This window comes from Panulirus ornatus, chromosome 13 (assembly GCF_036320965.1).
Source record: "Panulirus ornatus isolate Po-2019 chromosome 13, ASM3632096v1, whole genome shotgun sequence".
NCBI lineage: Eukaryota > Metazoa > Arthropoda > Malacostraca > Decapoda > Palinuridae > Panulirus > Panulirus ornatus.
In genome coordinates, this window is record NC_092236.1 from 16462018 (window position 1) to 16487017 (window position 25000).

The 25000-nt window shown below is 42.3% G+C and overlaps 1 long non-coding RNA gene across 1 annotated transcript in view; it reads right to left on the minus strand.

Moving 5' to 3' along the window:
• LOC139752596 (uncharacterized) overlaps positions 1-25000 on the minus strand; it is a 901151-nt gene that overhangs the window by 604610 nt on the left and 271541 nt on the right. Inside the window, exon 2 of the long non-coding RNA XR_011713540.1 lies at positions 6642-6684. This is a non-coding gene — a long non-coding RNA (uncharacterized lncRNA). The remainder of the gene's footprint in view (positions 1-6641; positions 6685-25000) is intronic.

Consider the following 25000-nt stretch of genomic DNA (forward strand, 5'->3'; position numbering starts at 1 on the left):
CTTAAAATCAAACTGACTCTAAGCCCAAAATTTGAGGTATAGTAAGAAGCTCAAACACACGCAGATTGAACGAAAAAAATGAATGATGAAAAATAACTTGAGATGTTGATTATGACATGAGACGTGAGATTTAAAGGCGAGAACACAAACAAAACAGTTTTAAGGCCGAAGTGTCTACCACATAGCAGTTTTGCGTGACTGACGTGGGGTTCTGACGTATTATCACCTTTACATTCACAAAATTAAGGGAGGAAACCCTTCATTCGCACGTGAATTAATGGTTTAAGTAACGCTGGGCTACGGGAAGAATTCTCAGGGATCTTCCATTCGTTGTGAGGGAATTTTCTCGTTGCACATCCTATGCAACCTTATGCCTATGATTTTGTGGATCATCACTAATCATAGTCGTCTTACATGCAATTCCTATATGTCTAATATATATAGACTATTATCTATAACTCCATACCTCTAATCACAGAAAAAGAATTGAGTTTCATGTGTAAAGATCATTTAGAAAAGGATTTTTATATATGAATGAGAAGAAGGAACCAAGGACACGATATTGTCTCATGATATGAAGTCTCTTTCATTTAGACCGTTGACCAGCCAGGAAGATCCTATCCACCAGAGAGCAAACAGACAGCAATGTTCAACCAATCAAACACTTTTTGAAATCCTCTTCCCTCACGTATAAAGGTTCTCGTTCTTTAAAGTAGGATTTCTATTTAAAGATCACTGGTAAACCCCCCCACCCTCCTACCAGCTGATGAAGCCATGGTAAAACATTCCTCCGCCGCCCACCTCTAGCCTTTTTAATGGTGTAGTATATAGTTTTTTCGCAACATGATAACGTCAAAGCTTGGAGTTTAATCTCGGCTCACTCCTACTCGCACACACACACACACACACACATACACACACACACACACACACACACACACACACACACACACACACACACACACACACACACAAACAAACAACTGCATTTCATTCCTTATAGTATATGGTAAAATGTTACATTTACCTTATTTGTTTAAGATTAAGATGAATGAAAACACTCAACATCATATCACTAAATGCCATCCTCTCATGAGACGTTTTCTACAAGTTTTTCTTTGTTTCGTTAAGATAATATTCTCCAGCTTAGCTTCCTACCTCCATGAACCTTAACTTCTCATATCTGAGGCAAATTCGGATAACTCGTGGGAAAGACACCCTACTTCAGTTCCCTCGATTCGTATACCTTGAGATTCCTGAACTGCTTTCTTCTTTTTTTGTAGCGAGAATTACCGCGGAAACTAATTACCGGGCTTAATGAAGGGTTCCATAATCCGTCCCCGGGAGTCTTACATTCAAGACCTGTGTGGTGGTGGTGCTGCTGCTAACCATTGTCTACAGTCTACACCCTCCTCCTCCTGCCTCCTCCTTGACGCATCCGCTACATTCATAGCTTCTTGGCCTTACAGCCATGTATAACACCCTTCCTTTACAACCCTCCCGCGCCCTGTGCGCTCCTACATCCTCGTTGCCTGGCAGAGCTTCATGTGATAACCCCAACAACCTTCCTCTGTACCTCTGGTCCCCCTCCGGCAATGCCATTCACTACATCTGGATTATTCCTGCAGGACATGACCGGGTGCACCTCCACGATCGTCTTATTAGTATATCATTATATTCATGAGATTCTCTCTCCTCCCCTCCAAGTTATATACTTCGTTGTTATTAGCTAATTATATTATATCATATTATATATATATATATATATATATATATATATATATATATATATATATATATATATATATATATATATATATATACGTATGATGTGTGTGTGTGTTTCTGTGTACATATACAGCTCTCACTCCACTCTACTCTGTCCCCTGACACCCTCACATGACTGCTACTTCTCTCTCCAGCACACCCATCTTGTCTATTACGCCCTCCAGCATTTTCGTGTCAATGTCGCTTCTCTCTCTCTCTCTCTCTCTCTCTCTCTCTCTCTCTCTCTCTCTCTCTCTCTCTCTCCTATACTCTTCACCTCGTCCAGCACCTTCACCGCGATCTGGCTCCTTCCTCCTCTGTCCTTCCCATTCCATTTTGCTCCTTCCTTCAATACCGTCACATACGCCACTACCATGTCCTCCCCTAATCTGTCCCTCCGTATAGCACCCTCAAGTACTGTAGCTCCCTCTCAACACCCACACCCAGCCTGATCCTCATCCAGCACACTTACTCCACCCTGTTCTTCCCTTAGCACCCTTTTCCCTGGTATGCCCCTCCGCCATTACCTTGCCCCCTATTTCCTCTCCCTCCCGCACCCACACCCAGGTCTGCTCCCTCCGGCACCCGCACCCAGGTCCGCTCCCTCCGCCACCCTCACTCAGGTCTACCTCTTCCCCCAGGCAGTACCTACATGACCCCAGAGCACCAATAGCCCAGAGCTCCAACAGGAAACCGGAGTCAAAGGTCAGTCTGCAAACTGCTCCTCCGGGGCCAGCGTTCGTTCGCCCGCCTCTCCGGCCGGGAAAAAGAGACAGATTACGATATTACCGTTTGAGCTGCGCCCAAGATTGCCGGCGATGTTTTTACGGCGAACGTAAGTTTCACGCATACTGTGACGATTATAGAGGGACTTGTGCCAGAAAACAGAGGCAATAAGCAGATGGAACAGGGTCAAAGAGGGGTCACCGTGAATGGCTACACTTGACGTCGGGCGCTGACACACGCAAACTCCCTCTTACAACACATGTGCCAACTATAAACCCAAGAAAAAAATTCATATATCTTTTTTTTTTCCCATCTTACCGTATTTACCGACTGAAAACTGCGAATTCATTTAGGACGATATACGATATTCCCGAATACCAAGTGTTTTAAACAAATGACTGAAATCGGAGAGGCGACGGGGTGCGGGGTCGGCACCCAGTGGTAATTGTGTGGCGCACCGCAAGGGAGGAGTTTACCCCCAGCGCTGTTTCTTCCCCTCCACCTACCAGCTCATGTGAGCCGGTTATGGCGCCCTCTCCGCTCTCAGATTACGAGCCATAACTTATGCCAAAATGAGGATAAGGGGTCCTTATCAGTGTGAGCATGTGTATGGCTAATTACAGAAAGAGCAGACGTTCATGTTTATTTATAACTACTTTTTTGTGCATGTGTGAGTGTGGCTGACTGCGTGAGTGTGCAGACGTATCCAAATATCTGTGGTATGTTGGTAGGTGTTTGCATGAATATATACCTCTGTTGAATCCTGTGTTTGTTGTAATGTTGTATGATACGTATGTTTATCTTGGAGGTGAAAAAGCGACTTGATTGTGGCTTTACTCAAAGCTCAGTAGCCAGGGAGTGACTGTGACTTCGTAAAAACAAAGAGGGTGCAGTGGGAGGAGGAGGAGGAGGAGGAGGAGGAGGAGGAGGAGGAGGAGGAGGAGGAGGAGGAGGAGGAGGGAGGGAGGGGGAAGAGTAACAACCTCGTAAAGCTTATTTAACTGTCCAAAAGGTGTGTTTAAAGGACACCACCAACATGTTCCATGCATGCGATGTTTCAAGTCCACCTAAAGTCACTATACGACACATGAATAGCGAGGAGGCATGAGTGGTGTAAGCTGCCAATATCTCGGTGAAGTTAGACGTATTACCTACCATGATTACATAACCCAGACACATTACATCAAGCTGGAACTCTGTTGACCTTATTTTCTTAAATCCTCCATATCTTCTTTTTTTTTTCACCCTTGACTCGTCCAGAGGCGGGAAATCAAGATCACGAAGAGAACATATACAATACCCAGAGCCACTTACCTCCAACACTAAACAATAACCTTGGCTGCCTGCTGCCACAAATCGAAAATTTCGTCTATAACAAAATGCATGTGATCAGCCAGACAGTTTTTTTTAATCTGGGGAAACGGGGTGATCTTGGTGTAAGAATCTCTCGCGTGCTCACGTCGACGACTTCCCCCCCAACCCCGGGTGCCCTGTGTAATTATGGATGGTGAGAGTCTGAGACTTACCGGGTAGTAATTGGTCCTCCGTCTGCCCTCGCCGAGCCTGACACGAGACTCGGGGAAAATTAAAGAAATGTGAAACTGATGAGAGCAACCCAGTGGGACACGCGTCCGCCGCCACCACGTAGAGAATTAATGAAATCACGGATGATGTGTCTTGTGATTCAGATCCTGCCAGGAGAATAACTCCGATCGTTGTATACACTCAAGAGCAACTTTTCACGGAATAATTCTGGAAATGACGGATTTTGGTTATTACTTGATCTGAGTATTCGTAGCGAGTTTATTGTTGCGCGTGTGTGTGTGTGATTAATATGTGTCGAATTCGGGAAGACAATTTTACACTTGTGCTGTCCTTCTCTTGACCTTGTATATATATATACCACGTCTTTACTTCCATATTTCTATGCACACACACACACACACACACACACACACACACACACCAGCCTAAGGCTGGTACCCATTCATCGATTAGCCCGGAGGAGAAGATGAATACCTGGGTTGGGTGTGGGCCGAATACATGCAGGTCCGCCCCAGGCTGGCCCGTGTGATTCATGGTGAATACTTTTTCACATCTACTTCAGCAAATTACGTTCACATATTCACGTTAAGTCCTCTGGTTATCCAATCCCTACATCTTTTGAAAGACTGTCTGTTTACTATCTACGCGATCATTTTCTTTTTAAAAAAAATGTTTTTAGTGTGTGTGTGTGTGTGTGTGTGTGGTTGGGGAAGGTTACAACTCTCGAGGCTAAGAAAACAGCAAAAACAAACATAAATCACCTAACCTGGCAATTGTGGACACCTACTATTAAGACAAACACAAAAACAAATACAGAAAACGCATGTCACTCACGTTTTCTGTAAAGCTGCTCTTATAAGCGCATGAGTCACCATTGTAAGTGAATTACATATAATCACATCATCATAAGCGGAAAACCTCTTTTCCTAGCTGTTCCTGGTACGTTCCTGTTTGTGGGTAAATCACAGTCGTTTCAGCCACCCGTCATTTACAAGACGCATTCGGTTTACACAGTGATAGTAGATCGGATACTTCTTATTCCTTTCTCGATATGGGATTATCCACTGCAGACTTGGAATCAGACACCAAACGCTACCCATCTGCAACCTCGAGATCTGTGGACATCATAAGCATGACACACGAAGGCGGAGAGATATCACGGCTCTGTCTTTCATACCGCTGACCCATCTTGCTGAGAGAACTGACTGAAGGCGCGTGATTCGTTACCCAGGTTGGACGAGATTATCTGGACAAGGTCGAAGCTGGAGAGAGCGTTCTTCTTCTCCATGGGAGGCGTGCTGATCAGCACCCGGACAGATGCCAAGCTAGTGCAGGAATCAGCCGGAAAAGTAGCAATTATCCAGAGGCATCGATCAACCGAAGACATCGATGAACCAGTGATATGTGGTAGTTAGATGTGCCGAGTGTCTAGGAGGTAGTGAGAAATCACAGGAGGTAAGGAGTAACCAAGAGGGAGCGAGTTAAACCAGGATATCAGTAGCGAGTATCAAGGAAGTAGCGAGTTAAACCAGAATATCAGTAGCGAGTATCAAGGAGGTAGCGAGTGACGGTGAAGTAGTGAGTAACAAAGTCGTAGCGAGTAATCCAAAGTCTGCGAGTTATCCACGATATTAGTAGCGTTTAACCGAGAGGTAAGCGAGTAACCAGGACATCAGCAACGAATCATCGCAAAATCAGCGACTGATTAGGAGGCAGCGCGTAAGGAGTTACCCTAAGTAACCAAGCGAGTAACAGACGTAGTGAGTAACCAAGTCGAGTTAACGACCGACGACACGTAACTTGCAGTTACCCGGTATAGCCGTAACGAGTAACGAGGAGGCGGCGATTAGCTGGAGTTTAGCGTGCAGCAGTACCTCCGGAGGTCATGGGCGAACTGGTAGAAAAAGCCGAATAACGACAGGAAATTATTATGAGGGCGACTGGCTTGGCCCTGCGCCCGCCGCTTATACTCCACTCTCGACAGCCAGCCCACCCTCACCCTAATGCCATGTTAGGGAGCACACTACACTGTCGACAACCTACTCACCCTCACCCTAATGCCGTTTTGAGGATCACTCTACACCCTGCCCAACCTCACCCTGCTACCGTATTGAGGATCACGCTACACCCTGCCCAACCTCACCCTGCTATCGTATTGAGGGTCACGCTACACCCTGCCCAACCTCACCCTGCTACCGTATTGAGGGTCACGCTACACCCTGCCCAACCTCACCCTGCTACTGTATTGAGGATCACGCTACACCCTGCCAAACCTCACCCTGCTACCGTATTGAGAATCACACTACACCCTGCCCAACCTCACCCTGCTACCGTATTGAGGATCACGCTACACCCTGCCCAACCTCACCCTGCTACCGTATTGAGGATCACACTACACCCTGCCCAACCTCACCCTGCTACTGCATTGAGGATCACGCTACACCCTGCCCAACCTCACCCTGCTACCGTATTGAGGATCACGCTACACCCTGCCAAACCTCACCCTGCTACCGTATTGAGAATCACGTTACAGTGTCGACAACCATTACCCCTCCAACTTGCTGCTGTGGTTAGTCTTGTAACAAATAGCAAATGTTACTAACCTCAGAGAGTGAAGACAGCGCTGGAGGCCACCACCACCACACCCTGCAAGTCAAGAATATCAATATATTAAGATGATGAAGCTTACATACCAGCAACGACAAAGTATAAGGCTTTCCCACTGCAATCACAAGGTGAAGGTTAATTCGAATAATGCTAAAAATATAGAAAAATTAACTTTCTGTATTCACACACACACACACACACACACACACACACACACACACACACACACACGCACACAGTAACAAGATTTACTTGGTAATAAATGAGTAGAACTTTGTGAAATTTATTACGAAAAAATGTTACCAGAAAGCACATGCAGTCATTTTTTATGGTTCTTATTAGCATATTTTCATGAAAGGAATTACATTAGGGTACCAGAACATAAAAATAAGTTAATTCTATTTTCACATTCATTTTGAAATTACTTTTCTATTAGTAGAGTTGGGATGAAGGAGGCCAAACTCTATATCGATAATTATATATTTCTTTGTCAATGTAACATATTCAAACCCATCATTGATTTTAAGCAGTTTTCTTCGGCTCAGTAGAACAAAACTTATCCTTCAATATCTCAGTGTCATCAGCTCTACAAGTACATATACGCACAAACACAAATACACACGCTGGTGATTAGTGTTACTGACCATGAGTCAGCACGGGCCCGCCCATGTTTGGGGACGAGTGGGTTCGAATTCTGGGCGCGGCAGTCGACACTGGTCGATAAATGGTATCTGGCTTAGACTGGGCTGTGTCTGTGTGTGTATACGCACACAGGAGTAAAGACATGGTATATATAAACAAGGTAAAGAGTCAACACCAGTGTAAAACTTTCCGTAATGCACATATGGTAATCATACACACAGACATAAAGGGACGTAAGCATATATATATATATATATATATATATATATATATATATATATATATATATATATATATATATATATATATATATCTTTCTTTCATACTATTCGCCATTTCCCGCGTCAGCGAGGTAGCGTTAAGAACAGAGGACTGGGCCTCTGAGGAAACATCCTCACCCGGCCCCCTTCTCGGTTCCTTCCTTTGGAAAATTAAAAAAAAAAAAGACGAGAGGGGAGGATTTCCAGCCCCCGGCTCCCTTCCCTTTTAGTCGCCTTCTACGACACGCAGGGAATACGTGGGAAGTATTCTTTCTCCCCTATATATATATTTACTTATTTATTCATTATACCTTGTCGCTGTCTCCAGCGATAGCGAGGTAGCGCAAGGAAACAGACGAAAGAATGGCCCAACCCACCCACATACACATGTATATACATACACGTTCACACACGCATATATATATATATATATATATATATATATATATATATATATATATATATATATATATATATATATATATATATATACACACTGTACGTGTATATGTGTAAATATGTAACAACCTGTTTGGAACCACCCATCTGATATGTGAGTAGAGGGGATATTTCATTAAGCATGGGTCACCTATCTCTTGAACATTACCTGCTATGGTAAATCCTTCTATGTCCCCATTTACCATGCCTTCACTCCATTTATCCCACACTTTGTACGAAAAAAAAAAAAAAACATTTCTTTACATCTTTTCCAACAGGAGTCTTAATTCCATGACATGGCATCTCGTTGTTTTATCCCTAAGTCTTTCGCAGAGCTGTTCATTGTCTGCGTCCTCAATCTGGTCTAATAAGCCCTCAATCTTCTTTCTTCCCATGGTTAGCAAATTTAAGACTTCTAACCTTTCCCTGTAACTCAGGTTCGGTTTGTGTGTGTGTGTGTGTGTGTGTGTGTGTGTGTGTGTGTGTGTGTGTGTGTGTGTGTGTGGAAAAGGTAAAAATATAGAATATAAGGAATATTCAAATGTATGTTTTCTATTTCCATGACTATAAAATGTAATCATGTGATGGAATGACAAGTCTAGCAGTATAAGATCAAAGTTCCATCTTTCTTTCCCAGTAAGTTTCAAAGGTTATCTGTAATGCAACGCAGACTTATAAATAACAAAGGATAACTGTAACATTATCAAAAAAACTCTTTTGGCTACTAAGTTAATCGCGTGTCAGTGTTAAATTCAAGTAATTTACGAGATTGTAAGAGAAATTTCATTACATTATACATTTCAGTGTTACATTCTCGAACATTTAATTAAACGTAGAACATTCAAGTTGGCGTTTTTGATTTAACTATCTACATGATTCATGACTACGTAAATCTGAGGCAGAAATACGTGAGAGATTACAAAAAAAAGATGGCACACTGAAACAAAAGACTGGAGAACCTAGATTTCATCTGAGTTATGATGGTATAAGAGTGAGTTTCAGCAAAAATGATACTATAGCTGTATTGTCTGTAAGATGACCATGATGGAAAACATATCTTCTTTCTCTCTAGTGCTTCTTTTCATCCTTCACAAACCAACCTTCTATTTGTGAGAACTGCTCGAAATATCTTCTCTTTCGGCATGCCTTTGCTTCAATCTTGGACGGGTCTCCCGAGATGATGAATAATACGGGGTTAGAATTCGTAACGTAACCTTTCTTAAAGACACTGAATTATTACTGTGTTTTTTCTCACTCCTTCTGTTACTGACCTTAAACTTAAGACTTATCGTACTTTGTCATCTCAGGATGTAGATCACTGCAACCCTCAGACTTGTCTGGAATATATATATATATATATATATATATATATATATATATATATATATATATATATATATATATATATATATATTTCTTTTCTTTTAAACTATTCGCCATTTCCCGCGTTAGCGAGGTAGCGTTAAGAACAGAGGACTGGGCCTTTTTTGGAATATCCTTACCTGGCCCCCTCTGTTCCTTCTTTTGGAAAATTAAAAGAAAAAAAAAACGAGAGGGGAGGATTTCCAGCCCCCCGCTCCCTCCCCTTTTAGTCGCCTTCTACGACACGCAGGAAATACGTGGGAAGTATTCTTAATCCCCTATCCCCAGGGATAATATATATATATATATATATATATATATATATATATATATATATATATATATATATATAAATATATATCCCCTATCTCCCTGGGGATAAGAGAGAAAGAATACTTCACACGTATTCCCTGCGTGTCGTAAAAGGCGACTGAAAAGGGGGTCTGGAAATCCTCCCCTCTCGTTTTTGATTTTCCAAAAGAAGGAACAGAGAAGGGGGCCAAGTGAGGATATTCCCTCAAAGGCCCAGTCCGGTGTTCTTAACGCTACCTCGCTAACGCGGGAAATGTGTGTGTAGGTGTGTGTGTGTGTGTGTGTGTGTGTGTGTGTGTGTGTGTGTGTGTGCTCTACCGGACTCCACGTGTACGAGGATACACCGTGAGGGAAAACTCACCTTGCCGTGGCTGTATCACTGGGAGTACGATCTTGTGTCTCGTCATAGAACTTATTACTCCAAAGGAGTCCATTACATCTCTACTACTTGAACGTAGCGCAGCCTTACAGCAAAACTCCAGGTACCAAGGAAGATGATGTCATTATCGTGGTAGATGTCCCGCGGGCGTGTGGCGGTGTTCCCAGGGCGATGCTGCTGAGTCCTGAGATGATAACAGCTTCCGCACAGCTGCACAACCCGTGGGTACACGGGCTGACCTTTCCCGCACCACTGACATTTAGAGACGCCAGAGCGCCAGCCTCTGATAGCCGGCCACAGCGAAAGAAAAAAAATAAAATAGAGATACAGGTCTCTCTCTCTCTCTCTCTCTCTCTCTCTCTCTCTCTCTCTCTCTCTGAGATGATATCATCTTTTTTTCCTTCTTTTTTTTTTCCTTCCTAAGACTGTTTCCGCCGATGAACTTGTGGAGCCAGCTGGTGGTGTGTGTGTTTGATAATTCGTTCGGGGGGGCCGTAATGGTCCGGGTAATTTTTCTTAAAAGACTCCTTCATTAGGGGTGTACGTGTGTGTGTGTGTGTGTGTGTGTGTGTGTGTGTGTGTGTGTGTGTGTGTGTGTGTTGGCGTTTGTGATAGGCTAAAAAAAAAAGGAGAACAACTCACACGAAAGCAAAAACAGAGCACCGTCAAGATTGTTCAGGTGTGTGTGTGTGTGTGTGTGTGTGTGTGTGTGTGAGGTGGGTGGGGGGGACATAACGCTGAAAGTCACGTCCACTGGGCACCCAGCCCCCCCCCCCCTCAAAAAAAAATAACACGTTGAATCACGCACACCAGCGGGTCAGGACGCTGCCGAGAACCACGGTGTATAACAGGAGGCCCCGGGGGTTGGGGAGAGAGAGAGAGAGAGAGAGAGAGAGAGAGAGAGAGAGAGAGAGAGAGAGAGAGAGAGAGAGAGGAGGGGGAGGTGAAGAGGAGGAGGAGGAGAACAACGGTATGAATCACGTACACAGTGACAAGAGGCCCGGGGGTGGGGGACAACGCTAGGCATCACGTAACACAGTGACGTTGTCATCAGGTTGGCGTTGACGCGGATGTGACCATCAGGTTTACAAGTTGTCAGTCTCGAGGCGATGGTACCGAAAAAGAAGAAAAAAATAGAAAGAAAAAAGAAATGAATCATTTTCTCAGACGTTTGGCCCACTAGTTCAGTTCATTATTCCATCTACTGTCACGAAGATGTCTTTGTTTGTCTTATGTTAGCTGAGACAGCACGGGAAGCTGAGGCCCTAAACAAGGCCATCTCATTAACGCTATCTATCTATTCACCTATCTATTCACCTATCTATTCATCTATCTATCTATCTATCTATCTATCTATCTATCTATCTATATATATATATATATATATATATATATATATATATATATATATATATATATATCTTTTTTCTTACTATTCGCCATTTCCTGCGTTAGCGAGGTAGCGTTAAGAACAAAGGACTGGGCCTTTGAGGGAACATCCTCACCTGGCCCCCTTCTCTGTTTCTTCTTTTGCAAGAAAAAAAAAAAAAACGAGAGGGGAGGATTTCCAACCCCCGCTCCCTCCCCTTTTAGTCGCCTTCTACGACACGCAGGGAATACGTGGGAAGTATTCTTTCTCCCCTATCCCCAGGGATACCCTAGCCTGAGCCAGGTACCCATTTTAACGACCAACCTCCTAAGGGTGGATGAACAGCTGGGTTGACTGTGGACCAACTGCCGCAGCAACGAGGATTCGAACCTAATGCGGCTCGACCCTGGCCGGCCCGTGAGTGCATCAAGGTCAGTAAAGCCTGACATCATTTCGACCTTATTGTTTCAAGAGGTAAAGAAACACAAAGCCTCAGAGTCGGATACTTGGGAAGTCTGTGTTTTGAAAACCTAACTTTACTCAGTGATCTCGCAAATGAATTAATTCCACGGGAATAAAAAGCAAAGGTTGTAGCTACACAATACACGTCTGGCTTTGACATTTGTACCGTGTGTGTGTGTGTGTGTGTGTGTGTGTGTGTGTGTGTGTGTGTGTGTTGGGCAAACGTTTTTTTTTTTTAGGTGTGAGAACCATCGCTTGTTTGTTGATTTTCATTTTCTTCTTACATTTGACAGTAATAAACGTACTATTTTCAAAGAAAACGTTTCCATTCTTGGTGTTAGAATCAAGAAAACGCGATCAGCAAACGAAGAATGCTGCCAGGGGAAGTGTGTGTGTGTGTGTGCGCCCTCTACTTCGCCTATCCCTCAGCCTTTAGCTCGTAGACCTAACTTACCATCCTCGAGACCCCGGTCTATCCAGCGCATACAACTAAACTGCCATCCACCAGACCTCAGACCATCCACCACTCGGAACGAACCAGTCATCCACCGGACCTAAGACTATTCATTATATACAGACCTAACCTCCAATCCACCTAGACCAATCAGCCTACAGACCTACCTCCTATCCACCAGACCCTAGAGTAGACCATTCAGCATACGGACCTACCCTTCCGTCCAGCAGACACTAGATCATCCAGTATACAGATCTAACCTTCTATCCAGCAGTGGGATAATCCAAGTGACAAATCAAAATCAACTTGAAGATTGGGTGTTTTACGAGCAAAAAATGTGGTCATAGCATAAAGTATGCTTCATCAAAATATTTTTTTCTTTTCTTTTTGTAAAGTTTTCTCCCCGTCCTGAACAGGAAGGTATTCCAGAAGAAGAAATACCACGGACGAGAGAGAGAGAGAGAGAGAGAGAGAGAGAGAGAGAGAGAGAGAGAGAGAGAGAGAGAGAGAGAACGAGAGAGAGAGAGAGAGAGAACGAGAGAGAGAGAGAGAGAGAGAGAGAGAGAGAGAGAGAGAGAGAGAGAGAGAGAGAGAGAGAGAGAGAGAGAACGAGAGAGAACGAGAGAGAGAGAGAGAGAGAGAGAGAGAGAGAGAGAGAGAGAGAGAGAGAGAGAGTCTTGTTTTCTTAATGCTGTAGATAAGCCGTCCTTAGCAACAAAATTATCAGGGTTTTAATTTCTCCCTAACTATGAGACTTCATCATCTTCTTAACCTATAGTTCACTGTGGTAAGGAATCCAGCTCATCTCCACCTGGTTAGTTCCACCTCGCCCAGCGCTTCACAACTCAGCGCTCTCCCACCTATCTCATAAACTCTCAGGTCTACGCAGACCTAACTCCTCCGCATCCCAGAGAACCTAATCAAACTCCTCCTAGGCTTAGGGGTTGAATCAATCCATACAATCACCTGGTCCCTTAACCAGTTCTTGTAATCTCAGGGATCGTCATCAAGCTCTACTCTTCAGCCCTGGTACCCTTAGCCCAGTTTCCCCACATCCCAGCTGAACTTATCTCGACACAGCTTTCGTCTTCCCCCCCCCCCCCCCAACTCCTCCTTATCTTTACCCAAGTCACCTCTTCCTTACCCATCAACTCTCTCCTCCCAAGGCCCCACTCAGGCCAGCCATCCACAATCCGGTCCCTCCCAACAGGAGATGCCTGTAACCCAACCCACTCCAACCCAGCTTTAATTATCTCTTCAGTGCAGCTCCTCTCGCCTCTGCTCCTAGATAACAGCTTTGTCTTCTTAATTAACTCTACAAACAGTCCCATATGATGAGTATATGGCCAGCATATATGGCTTATATAACCATAACATACTAAAAGGCTCATTCTAAAAGAATGTTAAGAAAAAAAGGTCAAAGGATAAGGAAAAATTCCTTTTCAATGAATATGCTACAGGACATTTATGTATATAAATGATTCACTTTATATCATGCCTATAGGGAAAGTACTTAAAAAAAAAACCATAGAGATATGAGGGTGAACGACAGAAATATAGATAGGAATCGTGACACTTCCAGAAAATACAGGAGCAAGTTCGTCTTATACGAAAATAGCAACTTGGATTAATTCAAATGGTGGAGAATAATAGTACACGAAGGTGTATCGACCCGACATAAGAGCGAGACATAAATGACACCTGACAAAGCTGAGCCAGAAAGCGGAACACAATTTCTTGACCGATGTTTCTTCTGAATGAGAGATTAAAACCTCAAAATGGCGAGGGTAAAACTATTCACAGCGAACATTATTAAAGTTTTCTTGGGTTTTAAAGACCAATATGTGTCTCTGCACATTCACATCAGCACACAAGCAAGCTGGGCCAAACCTGATAACCTTGAACAGATGAGGGTTACCAACCTCGAACATCGGGGAAAAAAAAGATCAAGAAGAAACATATCATTGAACGAATCAGTTTTATCCAGTAGGATCAATATCTTGAAATATATCAAATATACAGAAATAAGAATAAAAAAAATCAAGAAAATTAAATTTATGTTACGAACCGTCGTTCAGAAAAACTGTACTAATCATAATTTTGTTTGCCTTATATCAGGATGACAAGCTTTTAAGCACTACAAAGGTAAGAGGATACTTGATGCTTGCCCAGAGGAGCAGGATACATAACTCTAGAAGAGATGGCTAAAGGCAGAATGCAAAACTAGTCGCGCACAATCACTGTCTTAAATGTTTTTGAACATTACACTCAATGATCTTCTTTTGCATCTTGAACCATTTGCGTTTCACGGCCTCAGAAGTCGAACGTTTTGCTTTTTGAACTAGATAGACTAAAAACAATGGCACAATTCTATTCCGTCAGAACGGATATATTCTAACCAACTGCTTTCACCTGTTTTGTCGAACTTAGATATACTAAAACCAACTGCTTGAGTATCTATCGATGTTATATCAGTCATCTACTTACGAACGATAGACAAAAGATAGTTACTCAGACCCATCCTCTTCCCAACGCAACAAGCAACCATCACATCAACACCAAATCAATCTAGTCTAAAGCCTCGACCTTTGACTTCAAATACTGTATACTCCTTCAACAAAAGAGAAGCAGGTTTAGTCGCCGTTCAATCGCATTGGGGTCAGCCTGCTTGAGGTCACACCGCGAGAGAAGTCACCCGACGCAAGGCTGTGGTATCATCAGTTTTCTGAAGAGAGCAGAGAGTCTCATCAAAGAATCTCTCGCTTCTATTCAGAGTTCTTCTCGCCCTTGCTTCTGTAAGTGTAGCGACGCCTCAGAGTTGCAGGAGCCCCTGAATGGCGGGGTTGAGGCTACTGCACCCACAACCTCTTCTACAAAGGAGACCTAGGATGACATAATGATAATAATAATAACACTATGTCTTTCTGATAGGGTCTCGGTGTTATCTAGGTTCCTTTCTCTGGGGACTCTTGCTGCTCCAAGGCTGTGGCACACTCAATATCAGGGACAGGATGGAATCCTTTGAAGCGAGAGGTTCTTTGAAAACGGCTGTACTCTGCCTCGTCAACACACACACACACACACACACACACACACACACACATATATATATATATAAATATATATATATATATATATATATATATATATATATATATATATATATATATATTTATTGCAGATCACAGTGGTACGCGTGATCTAGCACATTCATAAAACCACCAGAAAACGAAACACGATAAGTTCCCAAGTGCACTTTCGTGTAATGATCACATCGTCAGGGGGGACACAAAAATGAGATACGTGACGTAGAACAGTCAGTAGATATACAAGGTAGAGACGTAGCTAAGATGCCATTGGTAGGCAAGTGTTACCGGATGGTGGTGTTCGGGTTGGTAGTGTTCGGGAATGATGCCAGAACCGAACACCACCAACCCGAACACCCCCATCCGGTAACACTTGTTTACCAATGGCGTCTTAGCTACATTTCTGCCGCGTATATTTACTGACTGTTCTACGTCTTGCATCTCATTCTTGTGTCTCCCCTGACGCTGTGATCATTACACGAAAGTGCACCCGGGAACTTACCATGTTTCATTTTCCTCATGGTTATATATATATATATATATATATATATATATATATATATATATATATATATATATATATATATATATATATATATATATATATATATATTCTTTTTTTTCAAACTACTCGTCATTTCCCGCGTTTGCGAGGTAGCGCTAAGAACAGAGGACTGGGCCTTGGAGGGAATATCCTCACCTGGCCCCCTTCTCTGTTCCTTGTTTTGGAAAATTAAAAAAAAAAACGAGAGGGGAAGATTTCCAGCCCCCCCCCCCCTCCCTCCCCCTCCAGTCGCCCTCTACGACACGCAGGGAACACGCGGGAAGTACTCTTTCTCCCCTATCCCCAGGAGAATATATATATATATATATATATATATATATATATATATATATATATATATATATATATATATATATATTTCTTTTTCTTTCATACTATTCGCCATTTCCCGCGTTAGCGAGGTAGCGTTAAGAACAGGGGACTGAGCCTTTGAGGGAATATCCTCATCTGGCCCCCTTCTCTGTTCCTTCTTTGGGAAATAAAAGAAAAGAAAAAAAGAGGGGAGGATTTCCAGCCCCCCGCTCCCTTCCCTTTTAGTCGCCTTCTACGACACGCAGGGAATACGTGGGAAGTATTCTTTCTCCCCTATCCCTAGGGATATATATATATATATATATATATATATATATATATATATATATATATATATATATATATATATATATTCGATCCTGGCTGTTGGAGGTTTGTATGTTCTATGAAGGTGCGCGTTCATATACACTTTATTCGTATATGTATATATATATATATATATATATATATATATATATATATATATATATATATATATATATATATATATATATATATTTCTTTCTTTCAAACTATTCGCCATTTCCCGCATTAGCGAGGTAGCGTTAAGAACAGAGGACTGGGTCTTTGAGGGAATACCCTCACCTGGCCGAATTCTCTGTTCCTTCTTTTGGAAAATTAAAAAAAAAAAAAAAAAACGAGAGGGGAGGATTTCCAGCCCCCCGCTCCCTCCCCTTTTAGTCGCCTTCTACGACACGCAGGGAATACGTGGGAAGTATTCTTTCTCCCCTATCCCCAGGGATAATATATATATATATATATATATATATATATATATATATATATATATATATATATATATATATATATATATATATATGCAGCCATACACGCGCTCATGCACTTAAAAAAAAGAAAAAGCATATTCCCTTGATTGCGTTCATCAAGTTGCCTCGAGTTAATTATGCTCTTTCGCTCTGACATGAATACAAGTTGTGAAAAACTACGCTTGAAAAAAAATATTGTCTAGATTAAATCATCACAAAAATATATATTTTCCCTTCCACCTACTTGTATATTTTCTTCCTAATCAGTTCTGTGGTTTCCTGATCCAGTGCAAACACAGACGATAGTTTGGGGAGGAGGAGCATTGGTGATTGGTGATTCATGACGTTTGAAGTTGGTAGCTTTAATGACCCTGGTAGTCAGATGGCCTACAGCCCAAACTGCCAACCATCGGTACCACGCTGTTCGTTGTCATCAAGGCTGACAAAACATTATGGGCATTGCCGCCAAATGAGCATGGGACAGATGTGTTTGTAACTCACTACTAGTGATTCATTACATTCGAGTCTCTCTCTCCCTCTCTCTCTCTCTCTCTCTCTCTCTCTCTCTCTCTCTCTCTCTCTCTCTCTCTCTCTCTCTGTATATATATATATATATATATATATATATATATATATATATATATATATATATATATATATACATATATATATATATATATATATATATATATATATATATATATATATATATATATATATATATATCCATCCTCCTGCGCACAACTCTATCCATAGCCCACGCCTCGCAACCATACAACATTGTTGGAACCACTATTCCTTCAAACATACCCATTTTTGCTTTCCGAGATAATGTTCTCGACTTCCACACATTCTTCAAGGCCCCCAGAATTTTCGCCCCCTCCCCCACCCTATGATCCACTTCCGCTTCCATGGTTCCATCCGCTGCCAGATCCACTCCCAGATATCTAAAACACTTCACTTCCTCCAGTTTTTCTCCATTCAAACTCACCTCCCAATTGACTTGACCCTCAACCCTACTGTACCTAATAACATTGCTCTTATTCACATTTACTCTTAACTTTCTTCTTCCACACACTTTACCAAACTCAGTCACCAGCTTCTGCAGTTTCTCACATGAATCAGCCACCAGCGCTGTATCATCAGCGAACAACAACTGACTCACTTCCCAAGCTCTCTCATCCCCAACATGGAAATGAGATGTTTGAGGACAATGTGTGGTGTGAGGTGGTTTGATCGAGTGAGTAACGTAAGGGTAAGAGAGATGTGTGGAAATAAAAAGAGCGTGGTTGAGAGAGCAGAAGAGGGTGTTTTGAAGTGGTTTGGGCACATGGAGAGAATGAGTGAGGAAAGATTGACCAAGAGGATATATGTGTCGGAGGTGGAGGGAACGAGGAGAAGAGGGAGACCAAATTGGAGGTGGAAAGATGGAGTGAAAAAGATTTTGTGTGATCGGGGCCTGAACATGCAGGAGGGTGAAAGGAGGGCAAGGAATAGAGTGAATTGGAGCGATGTGGTATACCGGGGTTGACGTGCTGTCAGTGGATTGAATCAAGGCATGTGAAGCGTCTGGGGTAAACCATGGAAAGCTGTGTAGGTATGTATATTTGCGTGTGTGGACGTATGTATATACATGTGTATGGGGGGGGGGGGTTGGGCCATTTCTTTCGTCTGTTTCCTTGCGCTACCTCGCAAACGCGGGAGACAGCGACAAAGTATAAAAAAAAAAAAAAAAATATATATATATATATATATATATATATATATATATATATATATATATATATTATCCCTGGGGATAGGGGAGAAAGAATACTTCCCACGTATTCCCTGCGTGTCGTAGAAGGCGACTAAAAGCGAAGGGAGCGGGGGGCTGGAAATCCTCCCCTCTCGTTTTTCTTTTTTTTTTTTTTTCTTTTTTAATTTTCCAAAAGAAGGAACAGAGAAGAGGGCCAGGTGAGGATATTTCCTCAAAGGGCCAGTCCTCTGTTCTTAACGCTACCTCGCTGTCGCGGGAAATGGCGGATAGTATGAAAAAAAAAAAAAAAAAAAAAAAATATATATATATATATATATATATATATATATATATATATATATATATATATATATATATATATATATATATATATATATATATATTCATAATCGCCATTTCCCGCGTCAGGGAGGTAGCGTTAAGAACAGAGGACTGAGCCTTATGAGGGAATATCATCACTTGGCCCCCTTTTCTGTTCCTCTTTTGGAAAATGAAAAAAGAAAAAAAACCGAGAGGGGAGGATCTCCAGCAGCCCCGCTCCCTCCCCTTTTAGTCGCCTTCTACGACACGCAGGGAATACGTGGGAAGTATTCTTTCTCCACTATCCCCAGGGATATAATATATATATATATATATATATATATATATATGTATATATATATATATATATATATATATATATATATAAGAGAAGAGAGAGGCATTTGGACGATTTTTGCAGGGAAAAAATGCAAATGAGTGGGAGAGGTATAAAAGAAAGAGGCAGGAGGTCAAGAGAAAGGTGCATAGAGAAGAGGTAGTAAAAGCTTTACGGAAGATGAAAGCCGGCAAGGCAGCAGGTTTGGATGGTAGTGGACTTTATTAAAAAAAAAAAAGGGGGGGGGGGGTGACTGTATTGTTGACTGGTTGGTAAGGTTATTTAATGTATGTATGATTCATGGTGAGGTGCCTGAGGATTGGCGGAATGCTTGCATAGTGCCATTGTACAAAGGCAAAGGGGATAAGAGTGAGTACTCAAATTACAGAGGTATAAGTTTGTTGAGTATTCCTGGTAAATTATATGGGAGGGTATTGACTGAGAGGGTGAAGGCATGTACAGAGCATCAGATTGGGGAAGAGCAGTGTGGTTTCAGAAGTGGAAGAGGATGTGTGGATCAGGTGTTTGCTTTGAAGAATGTATGTGAGAAATACTTAGAAAAACAAATGGTTTTGTATGTAGCATATGATAGAGTTGATAGAGATGCTCTGTGGAAGGTTTTAGGAATATATGGTGTGGGAGGCAAGTTGTTAGAAGCAGTGAAAAGTTTTTATCGAGGATGTAAGGCATGTGTACGTGTAGGAAGAGAGGAAAGTGATTGGTTCTCAGTGAATGTAGGTTTGCGGCAGGGGTGTGTGATGTCTCCGTGGTTGTTTAATTTGTTTATGGATGGGGTTGTTAGGGAGGTGAATGCAAGGGTTTTGGGGTTGTGGGGAAGTGAGTCAGTTGTTGTTCGTTGATGATACAGCGCTGGTGGCTGATTCATGTAAGAAACTGCAGAAGCTGGTGACTGAGTTTGGTAAAGTGTGTGAAAGAAGAAAGTTAAGAGTAAATGTGAATAAGAGCAAGGTTATTAAGTACAGTAGGGTTGAGGGTCAAGTCAAGTGGGAGGTAAGTTTGAATGGAGAAAATCTGGAGGAAGTAAAGTGTTTTAGATATCTGGGAGTGGATCTGGCAGCGGATGGAACCATGGAAGCGGAAGTGAATCATAGGGTGGGGGAGGGGGCGAAAATTCTGGGAGCCTTGAAGAATGTTTGGAAGTCGAGAACATTATCTCGGAAAGCAAAAATGGGTATGTTTGAAGGAATAGTGGTTCCAACAATGTTGTATGGTTGCGAGGCGTGGGCTATGGATAGAGTTGTGCGCAGGAGGGTGGATGTGCTGGAAATGAGATGTTTGAGGACAATATGTGGTGTGAGGTGGTTTGATCGAGTAAGTAATGTAAGGGTAAGAGAGATGTGTGGAAATAAAAAGAGTGTGGTTGAGAGAGCAGAAGAGGGTGTTTTGAAATGGTTTGGCCACATGGAGAGAATGAGTGAGGAAAGATTGACCAAGAGGATATATGTGTCAGAGGTGGAGGGAACGAGGAGAAGTGGGAGACCAAATTTTAGGTGGAAAGATGGAGTGAAAAAGATTTTGAGTGATCGGGGCCTGAACATGCAGGAGGGTGAAAGGCGTGCAAGGAATAGAGTGAATTGGAACGATGTGGTATACCGGGGTCGACGTGCTGTCAATGGATTGAACCAGGGCATGTGAAGCGTCTGGGGTAAACCATGGAAAGTTGTGTGGGGCCTGGATGTGGAAAGGGAGCTGTGGTTTCGGTCCATTATTACATGACAGCTAGAGATTGAGTGTGAACGAATGGGGCCTTTGGTGTCTTTTCCTAGCGCTACCTCGCACACATGAGGGGGGAGGGGGTTGTTATTCCATGTGTGGCGAGGTGGCGATGGGAATGAATAAAGGCAGACAGTATGAATTATGTACATGTGTATATATGTATATGTCTGTGTGTGTATATGTATGTGTACATTGAGATGTATAGGTATGTATATTTGCGTGTGTGGACGTGTATGTATATACATGTGTATGTGGGCGGGTTGGGCCATTCTTTCGTCTGTTTCCTTGCGCTACCTCGCTGACGCGGGAGACAGCGACAAAGCAAAATAAATATAAATAAAAATATATATATTGGAAAGGATCCCAATTTTGCGCGTGATCAAGATATTCCAATGAGTCCACGGGGAAAATGAAACACAATAAGTTCCCAAGTGCACTTTCGTGTAAGAATCACATCATCAGGGGAGACACAAGAGAGAAATTTAACAGTCAATTGATATACATCGAAGAGACGAAGCTAGGACACCATTTGGTAAACATATATATATATATATATTGGGAAGTGAGTCAGTTGTTGTTCGCTGATGATACAGCGCTGGTGGCTGATTCATGTAAGAAACTGCAGAAGCTGGTGACTGAGTTTGGTAAAGTGTGTGAAAGAAGAAAGTTAAGAGTAAATGTGAATAAGAGCAAGGTAATTAGGTACAGTAGGGTTGAGGGTCAAGTCAATTGGGAGGTAAGTTTGAATGGAGAAAAACTGGAGGAAGTAAAGTGTTTTAGATATCTGGGAGTGGATCTAGCAGCGGATGGAACCATGGAAGCGGAAGTGGATCATAGGGTGGGGGTGGGGGCGAAAATACTGGGAGCCTTGAAGAATGTGTGGAAGTCGAGAACATTATCTCGGAAAGCAAAAATGGGTATGTTTGAAGGAATAGTGGTTCCAACAATGTTGTATGGTTGCGAGGCGTGGGCTATGGATAGAGTTGTGCGCAGGAGGATGGATGTGCTGGAAATGAGATGTTTGAGGACAATGTGTGGTGTGAGGTGGTTTGATCGAGTAAGTAACGTAAGGGTAAGAGAGATGTGTGGAAATAAAAAGAGCGTCGTTGAGAGAGCAGAAGAGGATGTTTTGAAATGGTTTGGGCACATGGAGAGAATGAGTGAGGAAAGATTGACCAAGAGGATATATGTGTCGGAGGTGGAGGGAACGAGGAGAAGTGGGAGACCAAATTGGAGGTGGAAAGATGGAGTGAAAAAGATTTTGTGTGATCGGGGCCTGAACATGCAGGAGGGTGAAAGGAGGGCAAGGAATAGAGTGAATTGGATCGATGTGGTATACCGGGTTGACGTGCTGTCAGTGGATTGAATCAGGGCATGTGAAGCGTCTGTGGTAAACCATGGAAAGCTGTGTAGGTATGTATATTTGCGTGTGTGGACGTATGTATATACATGTGTATGGGGGTGGGTTGGGCCATTTCTTTCGTCTGTTTCCTTGCGCTACCTCGCAAACGCGGGAGACAGCGACAAAGCAAAAAAAAAATAAGTAAATATATATATATATATATATTATATATATATATATATATATATATATATATATATATATATATATATATATATATATGAAAGAGAAATGTTATCCCTACACTGCATTTGGAGGAAAACTGGATGGAAACACATGCTCTCGAATTGTTTTAGATGACATACACCAAATAAGATATTCCTCGACAAGTTTCCAAAATACTGTTCTGAGAGATGCCTTTATCGATCAGTGTCATCTTGTGGTACTGCCAATGAGGTAATGTTAATATAACATGCCCTGCGATCAATTATATCTTTGAACTCCATAAGTCATGAAGTAATAATTTCCCTTTACCATCCCTAATTCATATTTACCTTCTTAATGGTACTTCCATCCCCTCATCATCGTATATTCACAAATTGCTATGTATTACCTGCCTCTGTTCATTATATGCATGCACACTATACATCACTGCAGAGGGAAGTGAATAATGATTAAAGCCACGAGAGGGAAGGTCACCCCATGGGGTTTATTCCCAAGTGACCAGCGGTTTATTTGACTTCCCCCGAGCTGATCTCAGCCCATACGCCGTTACCCATGCTGACCATACGCCATTCCCCTTGCTGATCATACACCATTCCCCTTGCTGACTATACGCCATTCTCCTTGTTGACCATTCCTTGGTCTTTCCTGACACTTCTACTCAATACAGATTCATATGATACGTTCATGACAAAGCAACAGCTGAAATTATTTTTCCTTCGTAGAAGCAGCTGATCTCTGTACGAACAAGTTTGACACAGCCAAGCGCTGTTTGGATATCGCTGGAGACAATAGGGAGAAGATGGACAACCTGGCAGGTTTGACAAATTATGCTTGAGTATCTTACAGAAGATTTCTGGCTATGCTTTGCAGTCTGTTGGGTAGATAAAAACACCCGAATACGAATATTCGGGACCTGTCGTAGTTCAGATATTTTTCCACGCCAAGATTTTTGTGTGAATATTCGTAATGCAGCTACTGAGTGTCTTGGCCAATGGCCATCCCTACGATAACAGCTTAACGACTCCAGTACATGAGGTTTCTGATGATATCCAGTGACTTTGTAAGGATAGATGAGTGTGCTTTCCCCTAGTATGCACTTTGCAACACACACACACACACACACACACACACACACACACACACACACAATGATGGAGCCCCACGAGTGTAGAACCCTCTCCCCTACACTGTACAACTAGATAATTGCACATGACACGCCTAAAGGTACATGTCGACACATATAAGTGCGTGTGGACGCGGCCACACATAACGCACGCACACACACACACACACACACACACACACACACACACACACACACACACACACGCCAACAGAAATGCACCCATGCACACATTCATACAAACAGCCTAAGCTACAGTAATTATACCAGTTACAGAATATTGGAGAATATTACTTACAATCGCTTATAACATGCTAAAGCCATGACGGGTATTGCTGGCTAGCTTGACGTCACACACGGATGCCTGTTGGCCGCTAGAGAAGCATCTCAGAAAGCTATATGAAAACAACCTTTCCGAAAATACAGCCATACAGTGGCCTCGTAACGTGTGACATGCATTTTACTCCTGCGTTCTGCTACGCACGTTTAAAGATGTTCATGATGATACGTCATTCTCTCTTAGTGTGTGTGTGTGTGTGTGTGTGTGTGTGTGTGTGTGTGTGTGTGTGTGTGTGTGTTTATCCACGTTTTATACCTCTGTGATACACCAATTTTCTACTAACTGTTTAGAATTCGACTATATAAACAGAGATCTCATATTCCTTATAAAGAAATGGAAACAGTTGTTCCGAGAATGCAGGGTTTGGAATCTGCTGAACGAGCATTCAGTACCACAAAATCTTTTCAATATCCCGGGTCCATTTTTCTTCTTTCTTTTTTTTTTCTTTCAATATTCCCGATGTTCCACGGACAGAATTTGAGAAATTCCCTGGCTGGATCCTGTTTCTCAGAGGGAAGGCAGAGCGATACAGAGATTTATATATACATATATATATATATATATATATATATATATATATATATATATATATATATATATATATATATATATATATGTGTGTGTGTGTGTGTGTGTGTGTGTGTACCTACTTACCTACGAAGACCTACGACACGCAATTTTGCAGCATAAGGAGAGAAAGAGAGAGTATCTACCTACATACATACATACCTATGAGCCGCTCACAACAATATTTCGAAATCTACTTTCAGAGCGAGAGAGAGAG